The sequence below is a fragment of the Cydia strobilella genome, chromosome 19, assembly GCF_947568885.1.
Source record: "Cydia strobilella chromosome 19, ilCydStro3.1, whole genome shotgun sequence".
Classification (NCBI taxonomy): Eukaryota; Metazoa; Arthropoda; class Insecta; order Lepidoptera; family Tortricidae; genus Cydia; species Cydia strobilella.
This window is the reverse complement of record NC_086059.1, coordinates 4,209,394-4,232,839: the sequence shown is the minus strand read 5'-3', so window position 1 is coordinate 4,232,839 and position 23,446 is coordinate 4,209,394. Positions and strand designations below refer to the sequence as shown.

The following is a 23,446-nucleotide window of genomic DNA, read 5'->3' as shown; positions in this document are numbered from 1 at the left end:
TAATGTTCTAAATACTTCAGTTCCTTAAATTTTTATGTACAATGAATTGCATAAATTTTCCAATCTCGAACGCAATTTTGTCCCTGGTTTGATTACCAAACGTGATCCTAACTAAATTATTCTGACAGTGATACACTTATATTTTGCAATTCTTTAGTTGCCCATGAAACTTAAAATACTTTCGGCTCTTCTAATTGCTCTAAGTTAAAGTAGGTAAGTATAGTTAGTTAAAGTATGTAGTATGTTTAGGTGCATAGGTAAATAATATCTAAGTAATAGTAGGTAGGTAGTACATTATGTTTTAATGGGGGTAAACAAGAATTTACGAACGAGTGTGAATTAAAGCCCGAAGCCGAAGGCGAAAAAATATTTTTTTGCGTAATTAATTACTACTTACTAGGTTAATATGAATTGTACTATATTGTACCTATATGTACTTATAGATAATTAATGTTCATACACGATGTAAATTGTTCTTGAACCGAATTAATGATGACTCACGTTAGACCGGGCCGTGGCCGGGCCGGAGCTTCCGGCGCTTCGTTTTCTATGGAAAGCATCACGTGATCACCTGTCATGTCATAAAAAAGTAAGCGCCGGAAGCTCCGGCCCGGACACGGCCCGGTCTAACGTGAGTCATCCTTTAATTGCGGACGTACATTACAGCCCTAGGTCGAAATTTAGGATTTACGGACTGCATCGCCTAACAAGTGTGATGAAAAATTACATTACAGCCCTAGATCGAAATTTAGGATTAACGGACAAGTGTAATGAAAATGGATTTTTTAGTCCATACAATAACTGAGTGCTTGAATTTTTAAAATTTGGTTGTTTTAATCGACAAAAACTTAAATACTTTACACATATCTAAAATATTTTGCTGTAATTATTTGTAACATAAAGTCTACTTGAATTTAGTTGAAACTTACAGAACGATAACGAAATAGAAGAATCAGTTTTGTTTGTTACGAACTAAAGCGCTACGGCTACGGCTGGCCCTCTACGACGTAGACCGCTTTCCCACTTGCGACCTTAGCTTCTGTGACCCGTAAGCGACCTACAGGCCAATTTCAATGTATACTGACATCTTACTTGTCACAATTTGATTCAAATATCATTCTAATGTCAGTGTAAGTTCGAATTAGCGTGTTACATTAGAACTGTATCGTTATCGGATTTTGATTGGATAATATGATTGAATTTATTTAGTATAAAATAGAATAAAAGATATATTTTTGGGCGGCTAACCAATTTAAGAGAAACTTGATTTTAAATTCGTGTTTTATTTGTTTTGTTTGCGATTTCACTTATAGTAAATATTATTTTAAAATACCTACTCGTAAAATTAGAAGGCGCTTGTAGTAAAATGTATATTAAATATTAATATATAATTTATATGCATGGTCATATGCATGAGTAAATACCCATCGCCCTACCTAAAATTAGCATCGGTAGACACAGATGTAAGATCCTAGTTAATTAAAAACTAATTAGAATGAATTAGATGTAAGTAATAACTAACTCCGATTCCTCCTCGATAAAAAATACCTACCGTCATTAGAGTTGAAATATTTATATTCGAATTTTTCGCAGAGCCGTTATTCCGGTCAATAATAGCTATAGGTATTTAAATGTTGATGTCGATACAGATTGAGGTTTTTATTTGTCTTTTCTGTACCTTCCTAATACCAAAAAGAGAAAACATTGCTGAAACGAAAACTATTTTAGCGTAGCAACTTCTTAAGGTTTTGTGCTATAGGTATTGAATAAATTAGGTTCAATCATAAAATAAAACTATTTTAACGGATTATATTGCGTATAATGAACTTAAATACATTCTGGTTCGAACCCATTTCAGCGTTCGTGATCAACGGGCAACGGGATGTATTATATAGGTACGCGATATAATCCGTTCTATTTCAATTATGAAATTAGATACTTCCGGGTGCAGGTTTTTATACCTTTTAACCCATAAATCTAACCCATCCTTAGGGATCTCACACACCGTGGACCTTTAGTCATAGACCAATGGCCATAGAAAATGTTATTATATCTGGAATATTCATGAACTACACATTAAGACCATGAATTAGGATCATGAATTTATGTGTGATCCGATAAAAAAGAGTCACGGTTAAGCGTTCCCGCGTGGTTCATTCATAACAATCTGTCCGTCAGCGCGACGCTGCGGCGACGACGGACGGCTGACGTCGTGCGCTTTTGTCCCACAGCCCCAAGATACTCGACCTACTCTTGTACAGTCGCCATCAGATACATGTGAAATTGTTATCTCTGACCATATTACTCTGAGGGTTGGATGTAGGTCATACTGAACAACTTTAAGTATGGGGTCAACCCCGAAATCGCGAAAAAAAAACTACTGTAGAAGACATTGACGATTCACCGAAATGTATGAGACGGCAGATTTTTTTTTCGCGATTTCGGGGTTGGTCCCGTAGTAAATACATATTCACCCCTCAGAATTTGGTCAGAGATAACAGTTTCACCCTGTATATCGGAGCGGCCGACGTGCCCGAAAATACCTGAATACGCACCCTGACGCCGCGACAGCAGGCAGGCAGGCGTGTTCAGATATTTGTGAGCATCTTGGCCGCTCCGATGTATCTGATGGCGACTATAGTTGGGTTATACACAGACAAATAAATTATAACATCAACCCCTTTGGCCCAAGTTAACCTCCTTTGGAAGTCGGTATACCTTTTTACAACGGACGGGGTTCGACGTGTTCAGATCCTCCGCCCTTGCATATGAAAGCGCATACACGATGCGTTTTCCTATCCTTATAGGAGCAACATACTGGTCGCTTTCGGCGACCAGCTACAACCGCTCGTTTCGCTCTGAAATGTTGATAGTTTTCATTATGATAGTGGCACATAATGAAGGTGCATTAAATAATTTAAAATACCTACAATCAATAGACTAAAAAAACTGGCTAAGTGCGAATCGGACTCGTGCACCGAGGGTTCCGTACTTATTAGTATTTGTTGTTATAGCGGCAACAGAAATACATCATCTGTGAAAATTTTAACTGTCTAGCTATCACGGTTCATGAGATACAGCCTGGTGACAGACAGACAGACGGACAGCGGAGTCTTAGTAATAGGGTCCCGTTTTTACCCCTTGGGTACGGAACCCTAAAAAGAACTGAATTATATTCAAAATATCGTCGTTTTACATTGATACACAAACGCACGCATGTGTGAAAAACAATTTTCAAATGTTTCAAAACGATACGGCTATTAGAAGTAGGTTCATATCTAAAAAAAAGAAATAACTTCAGTTTAGTTTGCTTTATTTATTTCGCAATACAATGTTCGTTTTTAATGTAAGAGAATACAATTACTTGTCCTATAGCGATCGTCGGATACAAAAAAAATAATTCAATTTATAAGTATTCTTATGTTTAGGAGTAGTCAACATACAATGGTAACACGATTAGGTATATTCAGAATCATTTTCTAAAAACACGTAACTATTTCTGAGTACTATTAATTAGTTATTGAACTTGACATAACTTTTATTACAAACAGCTCAAATATTGAACACGAAAATTTTGTTTTTAAACATTGTGTTGTATTCTTAAGTGGCGTTTTTTTCGGGTGGCTAATTACCCGAAAAAACGCCCACCCCGACGGTCATCAATTCCCATTGACATGTGACCCCGTGTTTTTGTTCACTTCAGTTGACTGGAGAATTCTAATTTTTATGTTGTTTTTGTGAGGGAATAATACCTACAAGTAATTGACGCGTGTTTATTAAAATCAAAGCTATCGTCTTAGAAAGGCTTAAAACTAGTATGTCTAAAGCGCGAATGCAGAAAATGTAGGTATATACATAAAAAATTGCGCCATATTTATACGGCAATAATGAATTAAGCAATATAAATTATTGACGAGTGCTGACAACGATCCCACAACATTTGCTTGAAACTTAGGTCGCTATTAGGAATAAATAAATAACTGGGAATAAATAGACTATGATATAAGAACGAAGACACACTTACATGAGTTGTGATAATATTTACCTACTAGCTTTTGCCCGCGACTTCGTCTGTCGTCTGCGTGGATTAAGTAACAGCAGCTAAAGTAAGTATAGCGCCTGGAAAAATTCTCGTAGCAATCATTCAATTTGCAGGCAAATTAGCAGGCACTTCATTAATTATCTCAATTCCACCCCGCTTTTTACTTTCTTAAGGGATGATTTTCGGGATAAAAACTATCCTATGTCCTTCTCAGGGACTCAACCTATCTCTATGCCGATTTTCATCTAAATCGATTCAGCGGTTTAAGCGTGAAGAGGGAACACACAGACAGAAAGACATACTTTCGCATTTATAATATTACTAGCTTTTGCCCACGACTTCGTCTGCGTGGAATTAGTAATTTGGGTACCTTAATTCTAAACAAATTTGCTTTTTAATACATCCTTTTTTCACCCCCAAATTGGTCCACACTATACATTTCCACTCCATTTTTTACACCCTTAATTATAATTATAATATTATAATTATAATAACACTATAGTATGGATAAATGGCCAGTTAACTGTGGCGGCGATATTTAGTTAAGGTCAAAAGTATACCTACGAAAACTTCGCCATGATATTTTCGTAAAGGTGTCACTGGTGATATTTAGGAAATAATATTTCGACAAGTAGGGCGAAAAGTTTCACACACCGTGGAACAGTTTTTTTTTTTTCGTTTAACAATCATCAGATTAAGGGGTTATTATGTCCACCGTATATCCTTGCGCCTTACATTTTCAGCTATCTTGCTGTAAAGAGGGATAGGGAAAAAACATGAACCTTTCTCTGTCTAAGAGAGACAGAGAAAGGTTCATGTTTTTTGAAAAAGTCCTGAAAATTAATAGATCTAATAACCCCTATAGCGGAACATCTGCGTCTACGCATATTTTGTCACTATCTGTCAGGCGCATGCGTAAAATATTTTATGAGAGGACATTATTGAGCACACGGAAAAAGGATGATTTAACAACCGTTAATAAAAAAAACCGGACAAGTGCGAGTCAGACTCGCCCATCGAGGGTTCTGTACTCTTTATTATTTGTTGTTATAGCGGCAACAGAATTACATCATCTGTGAAAATTTCAACTGTAGCTATCACGGTTCATGAGATACAGCCTGGTGACAGACAGACGGACAGACGGAAAGTGGAGTCTTAGTAATAGGTCCCGTTTTTACCCTATGGGTAAAAAAACCCTAAAAATATCTGCTCATAAAACTTGTTACAAACAAAAAATAAGTGCTAAATTTATTTATTCCCTTTGGTTTTTGTACACGTAAGTAACATACTTTTTTGGCTACACGTCGTATCAATTGTAGCAAAACCATATATGGTATGATTTGTCTAGTGAAAAGTAAAACAACAAGATTTAAATTTGAATGTTGCTATGTATTTTTATTACTATAAATGTTGTATTGACTGAGCACCAGAGATTTTGAATTTTCAATGGCAATTAGTGACGGTTAAGTGGTCCGACATACATAGGTAGTATTTTTTTATTTATTTTTTTATACCACGTCGGTGGCAATCAAGCATACGGCCCTATGCGGTATTTCGACGTAGGTACTAATTTCCTGTACAGATTTAAACAAAAAAATATAACGAAGACTGACAATTGCTGAAGCAATTTCGCTGAAAATGTCAATTATTTTCAGATAAGTAGGTATTTTGATATTTAAACAAAATTTCGTTTAAATATATACGCGTCGAGTTAGTTTATTAAAGTTCCGAGTTAAACAAAAACTTACTAAATACAAAGCTTTGTTAATTTGCCGCGGTATAAATGAAAAAGCTTACAATAAATATTATTTGTAGCGAAATTTACAGTTAAACGTTAAAAAAAGTCGAGTGTCATCTCAATCGCCCCGTCGCAATATTTTGCATGAAGCCAAACGGTATAATTTCAAACGACACATGACTGCGAGGGATTCGTGCAATTTGTAAAGATGCCAGGATAACTGACAGTGTGTTATTACTTTATACTAACTCATTAGGCGGCCGTCAACCGGAGTTTACATGTTAGTTTATAAATTTTAGTTTATTGTTTTTTTATGATCTTCTTCTTGCTCGTGTAAAGGGATCAAACTTCTTATAACTAAATTTTTGTCTGCCAGTTTTGCCACTTCTAACTCTCAGGAGATCTTCCTCAGTGCACAGAACACTGTCTCATGTGTATTGTTGTTTGGGTTACTCCACACTTACAGAATGTATCATTTATGATATAGGAGGTAAAAGAGCAGACGAATCGCCTGGTAGTAAGCAATTACCCTAGACCCGCCCGGGCCCGGCACAACAGAGGCTTGTAAGTGCGTTGCTGGATATTAAGATTGGAATACGGTCTTTTCCTGAATGTTGAATCATTACTAGTCTTGCAGGTCATTTTGTCCGTGAAGACGCTGTTATAAACTTTCTAGTGGAGATGTACCACATTTTGGCGCATCATCTCTATGGTCTATGGAAATTAAGCAATGAAATCTCTATGGTCACGAAATAATATATAGTCTGTCGTTTCCGTCAGTAGAAAAAAGCGGCAAATTAAAAAAAATGTAGGCGCCAAGGGTAGTCGTCCCATAGAAAATTTGAATTTCTCGCCTTATGCTACTGACAAACTTGTTTGACCGCCTATAGTTTGGCAAGCCATTTCCGTCAGTACAAAAAGGCGACAAATTTGAAAAATGTAAGAAGGGTTGTTCTCTTTTTCTACTGACAAAGTGGGTTTGCCAGAGTATATACATTTTATTTTGAAATACATAATTAATCATTATATTTTATTGGACAGCTGAAATGTCACGTAACAAATTTCAAAATACAAAATAATATTATTATTTCGTTTTACACGTAACGAGGTAACTTATAACTCTTAAGTATCAAAATTCAACTGCATTATTTCATCATCATCATGTCAGCCGATAGACGTCCACTGCTGGACATAGGCCTCCCCCAAGGCTCGCCACTCCGACCGATCCTGTGCCGCTCGCAACCACCGAATTCCCGCGACTTTCACCAGGTCGTCGCTCCATCTCGTTGGAGGCCTACCGGCAGTTCGTCTTCCGGTACGCGGACGCCACTCCAGAACCTTCCGGCCCCACCGGCCATCAGTTCTGCGAGCAATGTGCCCCGCCCACTGCCACTTAAGGTTTGCAATTCTGCGAGCTATATCGGTGACCCTAGTTCTACTGCGGATATCATCATTTCTGACTCTATCACGCAGAGAAACCCCGAGCATAGCTCTCTCCATTGCCCTTTGCGTGACCTTGAGCCTTCTTATGAGGCCCATCGTTAGCGCCCACGTCTCAGATCCGTATGTCATCACTGGCAACACACACTGGTCAAAGACTTTTGACTTAAGACACTGCGGCAATTTGGACGAAAAGATACTGTGGAGCTTCCCGAACGCTGCCCAACCGAGTCGGATTCGACGAGTGACCTCTTTCTCGAAGTTGGACCTACCTAACTGGACTGTTTGTCCTAGGTATACATAATCGTCAACAACTTCGAGCGCAGAGCCTCCGATTAATACGGGAGTTGGCACAACATGGACGTTAGACATGATCTTCGTCTTGTTCATGTTCATTTTCAGACCAACTCGTTCAGATACTCTGCTGAGATCAGCGAGCATCGCACTGAGGTCCTCCATGGTCTCAGCCATGACTACGATATCATCGGCAAACCGAAGGTGAGTGATGTACTCGCCATTTACATTGATGCCTCGTCCTTTCCAGTCCAGAACCTTAAAGGCATCCTCCAATGCAGCGGTGAACAGCTTTGGGGAGATTACATCTCCTTGTCTGACTCCCCGCTGCAATGGAATAGGCTTCGAGCTCTGGCCCTGTAGTCGGACGGACATGGTGGCGTTTTCGTACAGACACTTCAGCACTTCGATATACCGGTAGTCGATTTGGCACCTTTGGAGAGACTGCAGCACAGCCCAAGTCTCGATCGAATCGAAGGCTTTCTCGTAGTCCACAAATGCAAGGCAAAGGGGGAGGTTATATTCCTCAGTCTTCTGTATAACCTGCCGCAACGCATGTATGTGGTCTACGGTACTATAGCCTTTACGGAAACCTGCTTGTTCGGGAGGCTGGAAGTCGTCAAACCTGCGTGCGAGACGGTTCGTGATGACTCTCGAAAACAGCTTGTAGACATGGCTCAGAAGTGAGATGGGTCTATAATTCTTCAGCAAGGTGTTATCACCTTTTTTGAAGAAGAGCACCACCACACTTCTGTTCCACGCTTGCGGCGTTTTTCCTTCGCGCATGACGGAACTAAACAGCGTCTGAAGGGCCTTAAGGACTGGTTTACCACCCGCCTTCAGGAGTTCGGCCGTAATTCCGTCATCACCTGGGGCTTTGCCATTCTTAAGTTGTTTGAGAGCCATACTAATCTCGTACAGGCTGACGTCCGGGATATCTTCGGTATAGTGTCGAGTTAGTCTAGCTCTAGGGTCTCTAGCTAGATCCACGACGGGTGCTCGGGTTGTTGTGTATAACTGTCCATAGAACTTCTCGACTTCTCCCAAGAGCTCAGGTTTGGATGAGATGATCCTGCCGTCGTCGGTCTTCAGTTTTGTCAGTTGGCTTTGGCCAATAGACAGATCTCTGGCAAACACCTTCGAGCCTCTGTTGCGCTTGATAGCCTCTTCAATACTGTTAGTATTGAATCGGCGTATATCTCGCTTCAGAGACTTCGAGATCCGTCTGTTGAGCTGCCTATAACGACAAACGTCACCTGACGACTGCAGAATCATCTCACGCCTCACCTCCATGAGCTTGAGAGTGGAGTCCGAGAGTTTCTTGGTTCTTGTACGACGAGTCTTGAAGAACTTGGACCCGACCGTATGAACAGCTTCCACAAACCCGTCGTTGTAATCGTCCAGGTCGCTAGCTAGGCATTCGAACCGGTTTTGAAGTTCGAGCTGGAAGCTCTCGGGGTTTTGGAGCTGGGCCGGTGCCGGGCGGAGCGTAGACTTTATCAGTCGAGATCTCTCAAGCCTAAATTGAATATTCAGTGTGCCTCTTACCATACGGTGATCGCTCCCGGTTTTGACCGAATTGATCACAGAAACATCACTGAATATTTGCTTCTTCGTCGACATGATAAAGTCGATCTCATTCCTTGTTGCACCGTCAGGGCTCACCCAGGTCCACTTCCTGTGCTCACGTTTCCTGAAGAAGGAGTTCATCATATAGAGTCCTTCCTTCTCCATGAAACCAGCCAGTAGGTGGCCCCGGTGATTCCTACGCCCCACTCCAAATTGCCCCACTCTCAGCTCTTCACCGTCTCGTTTGCCCAGCTTAGCGTTGAAGTCCCCCATAACAACTGTGAAGTGAGTTTTGGAGCTATGCATGGCTCTGGAGATATCCTCATACATAGCCTCCACCTCATCGTCGGAGTGTGTCGAGGTCGGTGCGTAGACTTGTATGACCTTCAACGAATAACGTTGGGTCATTCTGAGTACAAGGCACGCTACCCTGTTCGACACACTCTCGATCTTCACCACGTTGTTTACGAGGGACTTGTGGACGATAAACCCGACACCTCCCTGGGACCGTTGTTCGCCCTCCCGGAAATAGAGCAAGTTGCCGGAATTCAGAGTTATCATGTCCTCCCCCTCTCTACGGACTTCCGATAACCCTATGATTCCCCAACGTAACCTGCTTAATTCTTCCTCCAGTTCTAATAACTTTTCGTCGGTCCGCAGCGTACGGCAGTTGTATGTTGCCAGGGCCAAGGGTCGTCGGTTATGGTAGCCGGGCCTCTGCCGGTGATTCACTGTAGCACCCCCTGCCCCGCCATTACCCTGGCCGCTACCGGAGCCAGGAATAGCGGGGCTGCCGGGGACTAGGGGTCTGGGTTTTATTTGTGTCTGCATTATTTTGTTTTTTGTTTTTATCCCTTGGGGGGGATTGCCGTAGTCGCCACGCTTGGCAGGCGGGTTGGCGACCGCAGTTTGATAGAGGTAGTTCTCGGAGGACGCTGCTGCCCATCCACCGGATTTCCTTCAGTCGCCTCTTACGACACCCACGGAAAGAGAGGGGGGGTGGTGCTATTCTTACCCGGCACCACACGGGCAAAAAATTCAACTACTTATTTGTAAACTATTTCAGTAACGTTCTTGGGCGGCATTCTTAATTTTAGCCGACTCATTGTAGGGCCACCCACATCCGACCTTACGTAAAGAGCTGTTTTAATGGAAGCCATTTACCAAAATAAAGTAAATTTTCATTTAAAAAAAAAGATTTTATAAAATTTGACAAAATGCTTGGGAAGAATAATTATTTAATTTTATTTTTAACCCCAATACTTGTGGTCTCGAAACTTTTTAACTTGTCTATGCCAACTGGCTAAAAAGTGTTTCCACTCTTCTACCCGGAACCCATTCACATGCATACAAAAAACGACGCAATGCAGACTTCGTCACTTTTACACGTGGCGTTATCTTATCGTCACATTTTGTACCATTATTCATTACGACAAAACTTTTTAAGAACGCAAAAAGTTGCAATCTTGAAACGTTCAAAAATAGAACTGAAAAAAAAAAAGATTTCTCTCTGGTTCGAGCGGAGTCGATTAGAGCGATCAGTCCGTCATCGAGTGGAGGTACGCTGTCGGACATATCTCCTTGCTGTGCATTCCCTAAACTTGCTGAGTCGAGCGCTAAAAAACCAGCATAATTGCAACTTCAAAATCCTTAGCAACTAGAGTGTGAGCGATATTGGTTTGGCTGAACCTTGACTCGCTTGCACTCTGTTTTCGATTTTAATAACACCATTTGACGGGAACGATTCGTTTGGAATCTCATGTTTGAATTTGGAACACGGCCGTTGGGAATGCAGTTACACGATGGGAACATTCGAGTGATGTTACAGCTAGGCACTGTTAGCGATTTGTAGTTTCATTAGGCTACTTTCCTACTAGTCAAATCAGCTTCTTTTTTAGAACTGTCAAAACGCTTTGCTAATATGGAATTTATATGAAAACGAGTATAGTGACGTGACGGTCAACTCGCCTACTTTTTATATTGCTATCCGATTTATTAAATAGAAATGGTGTTTAAAATGTGTGTGTGTCTATGTTTTTCTAATAATTATCTGGTGCATTATTTCGTGCACGGTGTGAAATAATTTATTTTTCCCCTCACTAGCTCGGAAAGTTGTCTTTTAACCTTTAAAACAAGCGGGGAAAACGCGTTTTATCCACTAGTGGGGAAAGTAATTTGACCTTGGATGGAGCGTGTTTAAGTAGCTTGACAGATAACAAAACGTAAAACGCTCATGATAATGGTTCGTTCAATATTAATTATCATTAAATAAATGGTTTGAGAATCTAATAAAAAATATCAAATTTAGCTTTATTTAATGATTTTAAGTCATAAACCTTAAAATTCCATAAGAAACGTTTGTTTTTTTATAATGATATTAAATATAATTCTGAACGCACAAGTTGAGTCGATGCAATTTCAAAATGCATCGTTGACATTTGAAACATCGTCAAACAAATTCAAACATCGCCAGAAATGTCAACATTGTCAACAAATTTTTTACTTAAAAACTTTTCTCACCGACCCCGTAAAAATACACAACTTCCAGTTTTCTGTTATACCTAGTCGGCTCATAAGTTCTGTCATATACATAGTATCAAATAAAATCAAAAGTTTAAGTTTATTCCGTATAATTTGTACAGCGTTTGAAAGCTTATAAACTAGAGAATCTAAATGTATAACATTTATTCAAAATGACCGCCATAATTATCTACACAGGCTTGAAGTCTTCGTGGCCAGTCGTCAATGGATTCACGCACCACTTTCATGTCGATATTGGCCACTGCCGTAGCAAGAGATTTTTTCAGCGAGTCTAGATTTGCATGAGGTTTTGAGCACACCTTTTCCTCTAAATACTGCCATATTTTATAGTCTAAAGGATTAAGATCTGGGCTAGAGGAGGGCCAATCTTCATGCCGTATAAAGTCGATTTTATTGGAGGCGAGCCAGGCTTGTGTAGACTTTGCCTTATGGGCTGGAGCAGAGTCCTGCTGGAAAACCCAATGCTGGTTTAGAAACATCGTATGGGATAGTGGTTTCACAATATTAGTCAACACCGTGTCTTGGTACACTTTGGCACTAGTTTTTACTCCTTTCTCACAAAAATGTATACTAGTGACGCCCGCATAAGAAACTCCCAGCCAAACCATCACAGATGAAGGGTGATGACCTCTTTGAATACGGGGAATGCTATTAGACGCTTCTTTACTATTGCGAGCGTACACTCTATCATTTTGTTTATTACAGTTTTCTTCTATGTCAAAAATTTTCTCGTCCGAAAACAGTATACAACGGTGCTTATTTTTAGCGTACTTCTTCAATAAAGCTTTAGATCTTTTAAGCCTTAAAGCTTTAAGCCGACCATTGAGAAGATGGCCAGTTTTTCGTTTATAAGCACGAAGTCTCAGGTCTTGATTAAGCACTCTTTTCACCGTGTTTTTGCTCAAACCCATCTGGAGGGCCATAACTTTTTGTTTCCTAGCGGGATTTCTGGCAATGCATGCCCTAATTGCTTGTACAACCGCTGGAGTCCTAGCTGTACGCGGACGACCGCTTCTTTTCTTGTCATTTAAACTAGAGACCTCACTGTATCTTTCTATGGTACTGTTAGCAACACTGTTTGTAAGGATCATTATTTATTAATAGCTTATATTTTGATCATTTGTACTTTTACGATTAGCTTAAAAAAGAGTATCAGTTGACCCTTACTTGTCACTGGTTCCCGCCATCTTGAATTGTTATTAAAAGGCGGGTACACTGTGACAAGGGGCAGTTGGTGTACAGACGAATTACAGTGTAGACGTCTTGGAATATTTATTGTAAATTGGTCGTTATTATGTTGGTAACGAACGAATAAAGTTAAAATATTGGTACAAGTATTAGTTTTCATCATCAACCCGGTGGTAACCTAACAATCAGAAGCTGGATCCAACAAAAATCGATAAGATTTTGTTTTGCCACGCCCCACGAACGTAAGGTTTTCTTTCCATTGGTATCAGTGAGTAAAACATTATTTACCGGAAAGTATGTTAAATTATGGTAAGTCAGTCATAATTTTTATGTATTTATTTTACCTTCTTTCATTTTAAATAAAACTGGTTAGATAATCTATCGTCGTCTAAGATAATATCATTTAATGTAGTAATTTTGGCATATGTATGTGAAGAAAGAACGTACGAACAAATAACAGGTATTCTCAGTAATAATAAAAAATAAAAAATATGAAATTTTAAAATTTACAGTTAAGCGTTTTTGAATACAGCATATGAGTTAGTGAAAAGTCGATCGTGTCATTAGAATGTTCCTTATTTTTATTTTATAAAAATCGATTGTACGATGCTGTAACACATCGATTATTTCAAGTTCAGGCTAAGGATTCATTGTTTAGTTTTCTGCGTAGCAAGATAGCAGTAGTGTAATAGCAGACTACAGTAGGATATTGTTTTATACACATAAAAAATTTACGATCTGCTGCATCTTTGAGGTCAGTTTGTGGTACTAAAATAGGCTAGATGACAAATTTTCTTTAATGGTATCAATCGATCAGGTTTATTTTTAGGATCATATTCATGTTCCTTTATTGATAAAATTGCAAATTTTACATGTCATAAATATTAACAAGTAAATATATGTCAGTTTAATTACAATTCATCCAATGTCTATATGGGACCCATTGCATTAAAGCAATACACAAGTCAGAATTGATAGTCAAAGTCCGACAGTCGTACTTCACTCGCGAAACGGTCTTAACAAAACGATATGAACGTGACGTCAAGGTCACTGTGAGCCCAACTTGAATGTATGGAAAATAAGTAAAATTGCGATTTTGTCTGTGAAATATTGCGTTTATGCATATCGTTGCTATACAATCTTTTTTGGGATAAAATGTAAGGAATCGAATAGTACCCTTACTTTATTCCTTTTTGGAAGTTGAAAAAAAACTAGATTTTGAAACTTAGATCCTGTATTTTCTTATCATTTCCATATATTATTTTAATATCCATATTATTGCGATTAATTGCTCATTTGCTATCTATTTTACTAGATTTTGTTATACAATTTAACATGTGTCATCATCCCTATTGTATAAATACACTGACTTAGTAGCCGTGAAACCGATGAGTGAACTAAAATGATAACTTGTCAATTGAATATCTCTTAATTAATGCTGCGTTTGAATAAGAAATGCCTCGAGTTCCAAGTGGTTAAACGCGATTTGCGTCAGTGTCATAATTGTCCCGAATGCAATCTGCTCTTAAACGAAAATAAGCCTCAAATATTTTCATAAGGAATTAATGATGTAGCTGTCGAAAAACGAACCTTATTCTAATTTTGCCAACTGGTATGTTAAATCTCCAAGTTATGGAGCAGAGCATATGTCTTATTTTCCATATTGTACACTCCTCATGATATATATATCTCGTAACTTTATGCGCTGAGCATTCAACTATTTTTGTGTCAATGTACCTATACACCTACTTATGTAACCCAATATTCATATGCAAATAAATCACTCATCATTCATACGAGGTCGTTGGGAAGTCGATATTATTATTGGATTAACTCGCATATTTTGAAAATTTAAAAACTCATTTACCCGTTTTCTATTATTTATTGAGAATATTTTTAATGTCGTATAGTGTAGTTTTGAGTGTCGTATATGGCAGTAACTACATTTTATTATTTATGTTTTGTAATAATACTAATTCATACGTAAATAAAAAAAAATAAGGGACCTTAATTGGAATCATATAATATATATAATGCGTAAAAAAATGGGCCTTGCCCCGCTGCCGGCGGCCAGGTTAGGTTTTTTATAATGTGTTTATATATGTTTTGTACTGTTTTGTAAGTGCTTTTATATTTCACTTTAATATCCATATTATAAAAACACTAACTTAAGATGAAAGACAAATATAGAGAATATATTATAATGCGTAATATGTAGTCGGTTATGTAGTCGGGATGTACTCATATGTAGTCACATGTAGTCACATGTAGTCACATGTAGAGTCACATGTAGAGTCACATGTAGTCACATGTAGAGTCACATGTAGAGTCACATGTAGAGTCACATGTAGTCACATGTAGAGTCACATGTAGTCACATGTAGAGTCACATGTAGAGTCACATGTAGTCACTTGTAGAGTCACTTGTAGAGTCACTTGTAGAGTCACTTGTAGAGTCACTTGTAGAGTCACTTGTAGTCACATGTGATCACATGTGGTCACATGTAGAGTCGTATGTACAGTCAGAGCTATTTTGAGTAATTCTCATAAATAGAAATGATGGCGTACGTGTAGACGCTAGTATCAGTAAATACGAACATACATCTTGTGAAATCGATGTGTATAGTTACTGCACGTGGATGAACGTGTGAGACCTTGAAGTGCGTGGATGAAGGCGCTAGACTTTTATTACAACTCTCATAAACATATTTACAACACTAAAATAATGAGTCAACCATGTAAATATGTATAACATACAAATAAACAATAATAATAAAAGGAAAAACTTAATAACGTCGCTACACGCTAATATGTGGAGTTCTCATTCAAGTGCAATTTAGATTAAAACTGAATAAATTACAGGTAATGTGAATGAAATATCATATTACATGTGTTATACATTACTCGTACTTGTATTTTTGTGTACACCTACAAAAAAAAAATAAGACGAAGGAGTTATACACTTGACTAATAAAAGGAACGCAGCGTTATTATCGCTCGTTCATAAATATAAAGGAAATCGATATACGCGTACATTAGTGATACCTGTTTTCTTAATGTTCAATATGAACTTGAGCGCGTTAGCCATAGAGTTGAGACATGTCATATATATATGAAAACTGCTTATTACTGAGGAGATATGATAAAATCTTTGCAAAAGAAATAACATGATCTTATAAGTTTCGTTCATAAGAGAATCTCATTTCTTCCATTATTTAAATCACCATAGTGACATGTAATTATGTACATATAAAATAGTAATTAATAAGGTGCTTCGTTTTCAATATCGTGTTCAATATTATCTTGACAAGTAAACATGATGTAAATTCTAGTCTCACATTTTATATTCTAATATGTAGTGTGTTTGATAACTGATAATTCAGAAGAATGTATCATTTATCCAAATGTCAATTTCAATGGCTATAATGATGACCTAAAGCGGGTAACCGTCAAAGTAATATAATTTAAAAGAAATTGTCGAATAATCTTAATATTGAAACGGGACTTACTCGTTTACACTTCCGTTTATAAGTATATGAATGAAATATTGTCAAATAATGGGAAGCCTAAACCAAACAACATAATTTGTTACTCATAATTATTATTATTATCAAGAGGTTTTTATCTCAGCATATGCTTGCATTCATGTTGACTACGGGTTGGACCTGAAGATATAAAATCAAAACCATACATTGTTTATATAGGTGTAAGACTTATTATGTTAAACTTTCATTATTAAACGTTATTGCACAATACATGATATAATACATGACCAAATGACTAATATATTGTGGACTATGTGGCTTTAATAATTAGGTAAAATACTTGGTAGCCATGTCGTTTATGTACGAAAATATCTGAAACGTGTAGCAATATTAATCCATTACAAGCTTAAATCGATATGACTACTAAACCAACAAATGAAATAAATCAATAAAATAAGACCACGAATCTTAAGTATTCAATAATAATTTGAAAGGAAGTCTTGAAATATCGTCAATACCAAAGGGTTTACTATTGCTCAACTGCTGTTGACAATAGGAACATCGTAATATGGACAATATTCAACATTAAGTACTGCCTTACTGTTGGTTGTTAACTTATTAAAAATATTTAATAGATGAAATGGTTATTTGGGATAGTACATACATCTTGATAATTATTATAGATCTTACTATTCATTTTTTAATAATAAGGTATATTTGTTGTCTGATCTCTATTTGGTACCTGCGAGGACATGTTATTCCAGGTTGCTTTATTATTATTAGAAGATATATATTTGCTATCGCAAACTTCTGGCGATTTGTGAATACATAGTTAAAAAAAAGTCGTGACCAGCTCAAACTTGCTGACCTATGTCATTAAATAAAGTGTAACTAAAAAATAATACTAATAATATTTACATGATTAGAATAAGCGCAACATAGTCTGCGTTATATGTAGTATTTATGTTGGTGTGATATTTAATACATTTATTTATTCAGGTACTGAAATATGCCGTATACTGCGGTGATCAGTGATTAAGCAAGACAATATATCTGAACTGAAATATGCCGTGAATTCGGTGATCAGTGATGATTCGAAAATGAATGTTTATGCTGAAATATGCCGTGAATTCGGTGATCAGTGATGATACGAAAATGAATGTTTATGCTGAAATATGCCGTATACTGCGGTGATCAGTGATTAAACAAGAAAATATATCTGAACTGAAATATGCCGTGAATTCGGTGATCAGTGATGATACGAAAATGAATGTTTATGCTGAAATATGCCGTGAATTCGGTGATCAGTGATGATACGAAAATGAATGTTTATGCTGAAATATGCCGTATACTGCGGTGATCAGTGATTAAACAAGAAAATATATCTGAACTGAAATATGCCGTGAATTCGGTGATCAGTGATGATACGAAAATGAATGTTTATGCTGAAATATGCCGTGAATTCGGTGATCGGTGATGATACGATAATGAATGTTTGTGCTGAAATATGCCGTGCAATGCGGTGATCAGTGAAGAAATGGAAGAAAATGTTTGTTCTGAAATATGCCGTGTAATGCGGTGATCAGTGACAAAATGAGAATGAATATTTGTACTGAAATATCATCATTATTTCTGTTTTGGAAATGTACCTGTCGTTTAACGTGACAAGACTGGCGGATACCTTTAATATAATCACTTAATCCCCTTTTGTCGATGATGATGATAATTTAATGATGGAAAAACACAGATCAAAAAGAAGTCTTAATAAGTCACAGAGGACATTAAACGCTTCCTGAGTGTTGTTCGAGCTAATAAACTCAGAAAAGGAGAGAGCCTTTATACTATCATGAAACTTTCTAGAAATAATCTCTACAATAGTCTTGATTTCATTAAAGGTTTAAAGCAATTGATTGTGCCAGGTCATGATCAGATGATTCAATTTGCGTTTTGAGTATGAGATCTCGTCTACGGTGACGAGTACACATAAGAATGCATAAGTGCTCTCGTCTACAGTGACGTGTACAAATAAGAAGGAACGTGTGATCTCGTCTACGATGACGAGTACACATAAGAAGGTATGAGTGATCACGTCTACGGTGACGAGTACACATAAGAAGGTATAGATGATCTCGTCTACGGTGAATTAGACACATGAGAAGGAGTGTGTGACCTCGTCTACGGTGACGTCCACCAAAGAAGGAGCGTGTGATCACGTTAAAGGTGACGTGCACACTTGCATGGAATCGACGTCTACGCTGAAAAATTGTATAAATAAATCGACGACGATGAGTGTGCAAGTTTTGAAATAATGGATTGGATTATAAAAGTGATACATTGTCCTAGAAAGTCTTATTTTATTTTAGTTTCATTTTTATATGCTTATTGCTTATTAATGATGTATAAGATTAAAGTTACATTTTGGAAGACTAGTCTTGTTAGACGTGTTTATTGAAATTAAATCCTTAATTTTGTAGAGATTCTAAATAATTGTATGAGGCCATACGCCTTTTGTAGAATGGCCGAGCATTAATCGGAATTCGGAATAGGGACATTCCTGCATCAGAATGGCCGTCTGTTAGCAACACTGTTTGTAAGGATCATTATTTATTAATAGCTTATATTTTGATCATTTGTACTTTTACGATTAGCTTAAAAAAGAGTATCAGTTGACCCTTACTTGTCACTGGTTCCCGCCATCTTGAATTGTTATTAAAAGGCGGGTACACTGTGACAAGGGGCAGTTGGTGTACAGACGAGTTACAGTGTAGACGTCTTGGAATATTTATTGTAAATTGGTCGTTATTATGTTGGTAACGAACGAATAAAGTTAAAATATTGGTACAAGTATTAGTTTTCATCATCAACCCGGTGGTAACCTAACAGTACGATACACAAATCTTAGAGAATTTTAAATTTTCAAGTAGCTTAAAAAATTTAGTCGGCGAGTGACCACAACGATATAGTGCAATTATTGCGGTACGGCTATCTTTAAGCGTCCACTCCATTAAAAACTGTAACAGATGTCATATATTAAAGAAAAAGTGACGAAGCCCTCCAGTGGTGAAGGCCGGATACGAACCGGCGTCTTTAGCTATCGCGGCTAACGCCATGAACCCCTAGGCCACCCCGCCACGGCGGTGCCCGTCCGAATTTCTCGACTATATGCCATCTTAGTAAGACTAGGCGTCTTTGACCAGCTCTAAGGGCAAGCAGTGCGCGCTTGCACCTCCTAAACGAACTCCTTACGGATTTACGTTGTAGCGAGAGAGACTGGTGCTGCCATCTATGAACAAGTTTGGGAACAAATCAAATTATTTTATTAAATATTTTGATTTGTGTTTTTTTAAAGTAGTCACACTACTATATATAAATTAAAAACTGTAATAGATGTCATATATTAAAGAAAAAGTGACGAAGCCCTCCAGTGCCTCCGGCCTTCACCACTGGAGGGCTTCGTCACTTTTTCTTTAATATATGACATCTATTACAGTTTTTAATTTATATATAGTAGTGTGACTACTTTAAAAAAACACAAATCAAAATATATAATAAAATAATTTGATTTGTTCCCAAACTTGTTCGTCCACTGCATGTTGAAGAAAACAGAAAATTGCAAAATTATACTACTCAAATATTTAATAAAGATTCGAAATTCAAATGCAGAACGGTTTTTGTTTTAGGAGTTCCAAATTTAAATTTTAAAGGCCAGTGACAGAACTTATGAGCCGACTAGGTAATATCGTAAAAAAATTAGTGATTCCTGTGATGAAGATGATCTAACGCCTGTGGATGTTGCACTTTCCTCGCTATAGTGAGGGGAAAAGTTTTGTGTTACACACGGGTGCAAATGTATTTTACTTCTCGTATGTTGAAGCACTCGCTACGCTCAGGATTCTATTTTAGAACCACTCGCTTCGCTCGTGGTTCAACTATAGAATAAATAACGAATAAATGAAATGAAATGAAATAGAATCCTTTCGCTTTCTCGTGTTTCAATTCTACACTCGCGGGTAAAATACAACTTTGCACCCTTGTATAACAAATAACTATTAAGCAGAGGAAACATCCCTATTCGATCAATGACATATTTCTACTGTAGAAGTGTTTCAATAATTCTGTAATCTATGTATTAAATACCTTATACCTGATGCTCAGTCCGATGATAGTAGGTAGCATGATTGCGGAAATTATATTAAGCGGAATGGCATAGGAGTCAATTCTTATTAAACCGACGCGCTGCGTAGAGATGTAGCCTACCTAGCTCTGCATTTTCTATTGCATGTATAAAGGGGAGTGCTCCAAGGAATTGTTCGGTTTAGTCCCTGCCGCTTCTTTTCGTCATAGCCCTACCCCTTCGCGACAAAATTTCAATCTTCACTACTTGGTGACTTCACGTCAGGTGGTTGGCAGTCCTCAACTGTGCGTTTCTCCAGAAACTTCCTGCCTCGCACAGCTAAACTGTGGAGTGAACTGTAGCCTGCGGTATTTCCGGCGATCCGACTTTCAAGAAAAGAGCGTACTCCCATCTTAAAGGCCGGCAACGCACTTACGAGTACAACCCGTCTGGTGTTGCAGGTGTCCATGGGCGGCGATAATCGCTTACCATCAGGCGATTCGTCTACTCGTTTGCCTCTTATATTTAAAAAAACACGTAAGTAAGTAGTTTCACAATTGTGTTAAGATTTAAAACTTTAGAACCAAGAAAATAATCATTCAGATCAAGCCTTTATAAAATTAACGACTAATAGGTACGACTAATAAATAAACTATGACTCGATAGTAATGTACTTACCTTTCCCACCTACTTAAAATAAATAACCAATTACTTACAGCGTTCCATTAAAAAGTCTCACGCCTAAGCATCTATTTTAAGTGTTCAAGAAAATATGATACAAAAAGCGTGTAGGTATTACAAGCTTCGTTAGACAAACAGCAGTTATCGTAGAAGCAACGTGTCGTATGTTATTATAACTCGTAGTGACATGTGACCTTTTAGGTTTAGATGGTTGAAAGACCGTGTTGTGGGCGGGCGTTTGATATTGCTCGGTCGTTACATCGCTTAAATGTATCGACAGCCAGTAAAGTGAGATCTCCGATTACGTATTATAGTTATAGATTTCAGGGGTCACATTTAAGAATAAGAACAAATTTATTGAAAATCATCCGTATGCCGTATGCTTGTTTGCCACCGACGTAGTACAAAAAAAAAACTAAGTATACAGTAGCATACACAAAAGGTGTCCGGTGATCCATAAACTAGGCTGAGCCTGTATCTTGGGACTCACCAATAAGAGTAAGTAACAGTTGATACTGGTTTTTCTAAGGCGATGCAACACTTTAGTCAAAATATGTAGTTTGGCCGTTTGGTTACTGCAAGAACTACCTATTATATAACAGAAAAGTAATGTACAGTGAATAAATGTTCCACCTTACGCCCATGTGACGGTAGCAAAACGGCCAAGCCACATATTTTGACTAAGGTGTAGAGTTAGTGAAGTTAGGGTTTGCAAAGGCGTTAAAGTTAGAAAAGCTTCTCTACTTACATGAGATCTGATAACTTTTTAGGGTTCCGTACCTCAAAAGGAAAAAACGGAACCCTTATAGGATCACTCGTACGTCTGTCTGTCTGTCTGTCCGTCTGCCTGTCTGTCTGTCTGTCCGTCAGTTACAGCCTATTTCCTCCGAAACTACTGGACCAATTAAGTTGAAATTTGATATACATATGTAAGTTTGTGACCCAAAGACGGACATGTAACGTAAACAAATGAATTATAAACACAAGGGCCACTTTCGGGGGGTAAACGAGAAAATTAAAAAATAAAGTTTTTCAAACTATATCGTGTCACATATCAAATGAAAGAGCTCATTATGGTAATCTCAAATATATTTTTTTATAATTTTAGGATAAACAGTTTAGAAATTATTCAAAAAAATAGGCAAAAAATGACCATTCCTTCCCCTACCCCCCCCCTTTATCTCCGGAACTACTGGGTCTAAAATTTTGAAAAAAATACACAGAATAGATCTTTACCTATAGATTACAGGAAAACCTATTAGAAACGTGCAGTCAAGCGTGACTCGGGCTTAATTACTTAGTTTTTGATCGACCTACGGGTTTTATAAAGACATTTAAAATAAAAATAAATAAATAAATATTATAGGACATTCTTACACAGATTGACTAAGTCCCACGGTAAGCCCAAGGAGGCTTGTGTTATGGGTACTCAAGTATATAAATACTTAAATACATAGAAAACACCCATGACTCAGGAGCAAATATCTGTGCTCATCACACAAATAAATGCCCTTACCGGGATTCGAACCCAGGACCATCGGCTTCACAGGCAGGGTCACTACCCACTAGGCCAGACCGGTCGTCATTTCACTCACGTTTCACAAAAAAAATACATTGTTTAAATTGTTTAATGTACGGAACCCTTGGAACGCGAGTCCGACCCGCACTTGGCCGGTTTTAGATAGTGCGAGCATTAGGGTCTCGTCTTGGCAACATATTACATGAAAATATTTTTGGTGGGTGCTTTTAGTTAAGATCACATCACGCACAAAAAGTCAGCTGCCATAGACAATATCTGAATTTATTAAAAGTTCGTAGAGATTCTGGATTTAATTTTTGAAAAAAGAATTACTGCTGTGGGATGTGCCTAAACTAGTAAAAAAATACTCAGCTCATTCACTTCACAACTAACTCATTCAACAATAGTAGTTTACATCATACATTATTATACTTTGACAAACCCACTTTGTCAGTGGAAAAAGGCGCGAAATTCAAATTTACTATGGGAGTACAACCCTTCGCACCAATTTTTAGTTTATTTGCCGCTTTTTTCTACTGACGGAAATGTATTGTATCAGTTCATAGGTATGTGATGCGCCTAAACGTAACTGTTCTATAATCCGCGCTTGAAAAGTTTTTCTTCAAAAGTATTTTTTCATGAACATATTCCTAACAAAATTTTTAAATTGTAACAAAATCTGAAAAAGTAATTTAAAAGAGCGGTCTAATCAACATAAATATTTTGACATCTAATCCTTGTAAAATCGCGTTCAGCTTTCATTGTTTTCTTAAGTCCAAAACTGTTCTAATTTCAAAATTGTTTGTTTTTAAAGCATATCAATGCGTGGCTGAAAT

General features: G+C 37.6%; 1 protein-coding gene across 2 annotated transcripts in view; it reads left to right on the top strand.

Annotated features, from left to right (window-relative positions):
* Positions 1 to 23,446, top strand: part of LOC134750294 (T-box transcription factor TBX1-like) — a 54,743-nt gene that overhangs the window by 360 nt on the left and 30,937 nt on the right. The window lies entirely within an intron of this gene.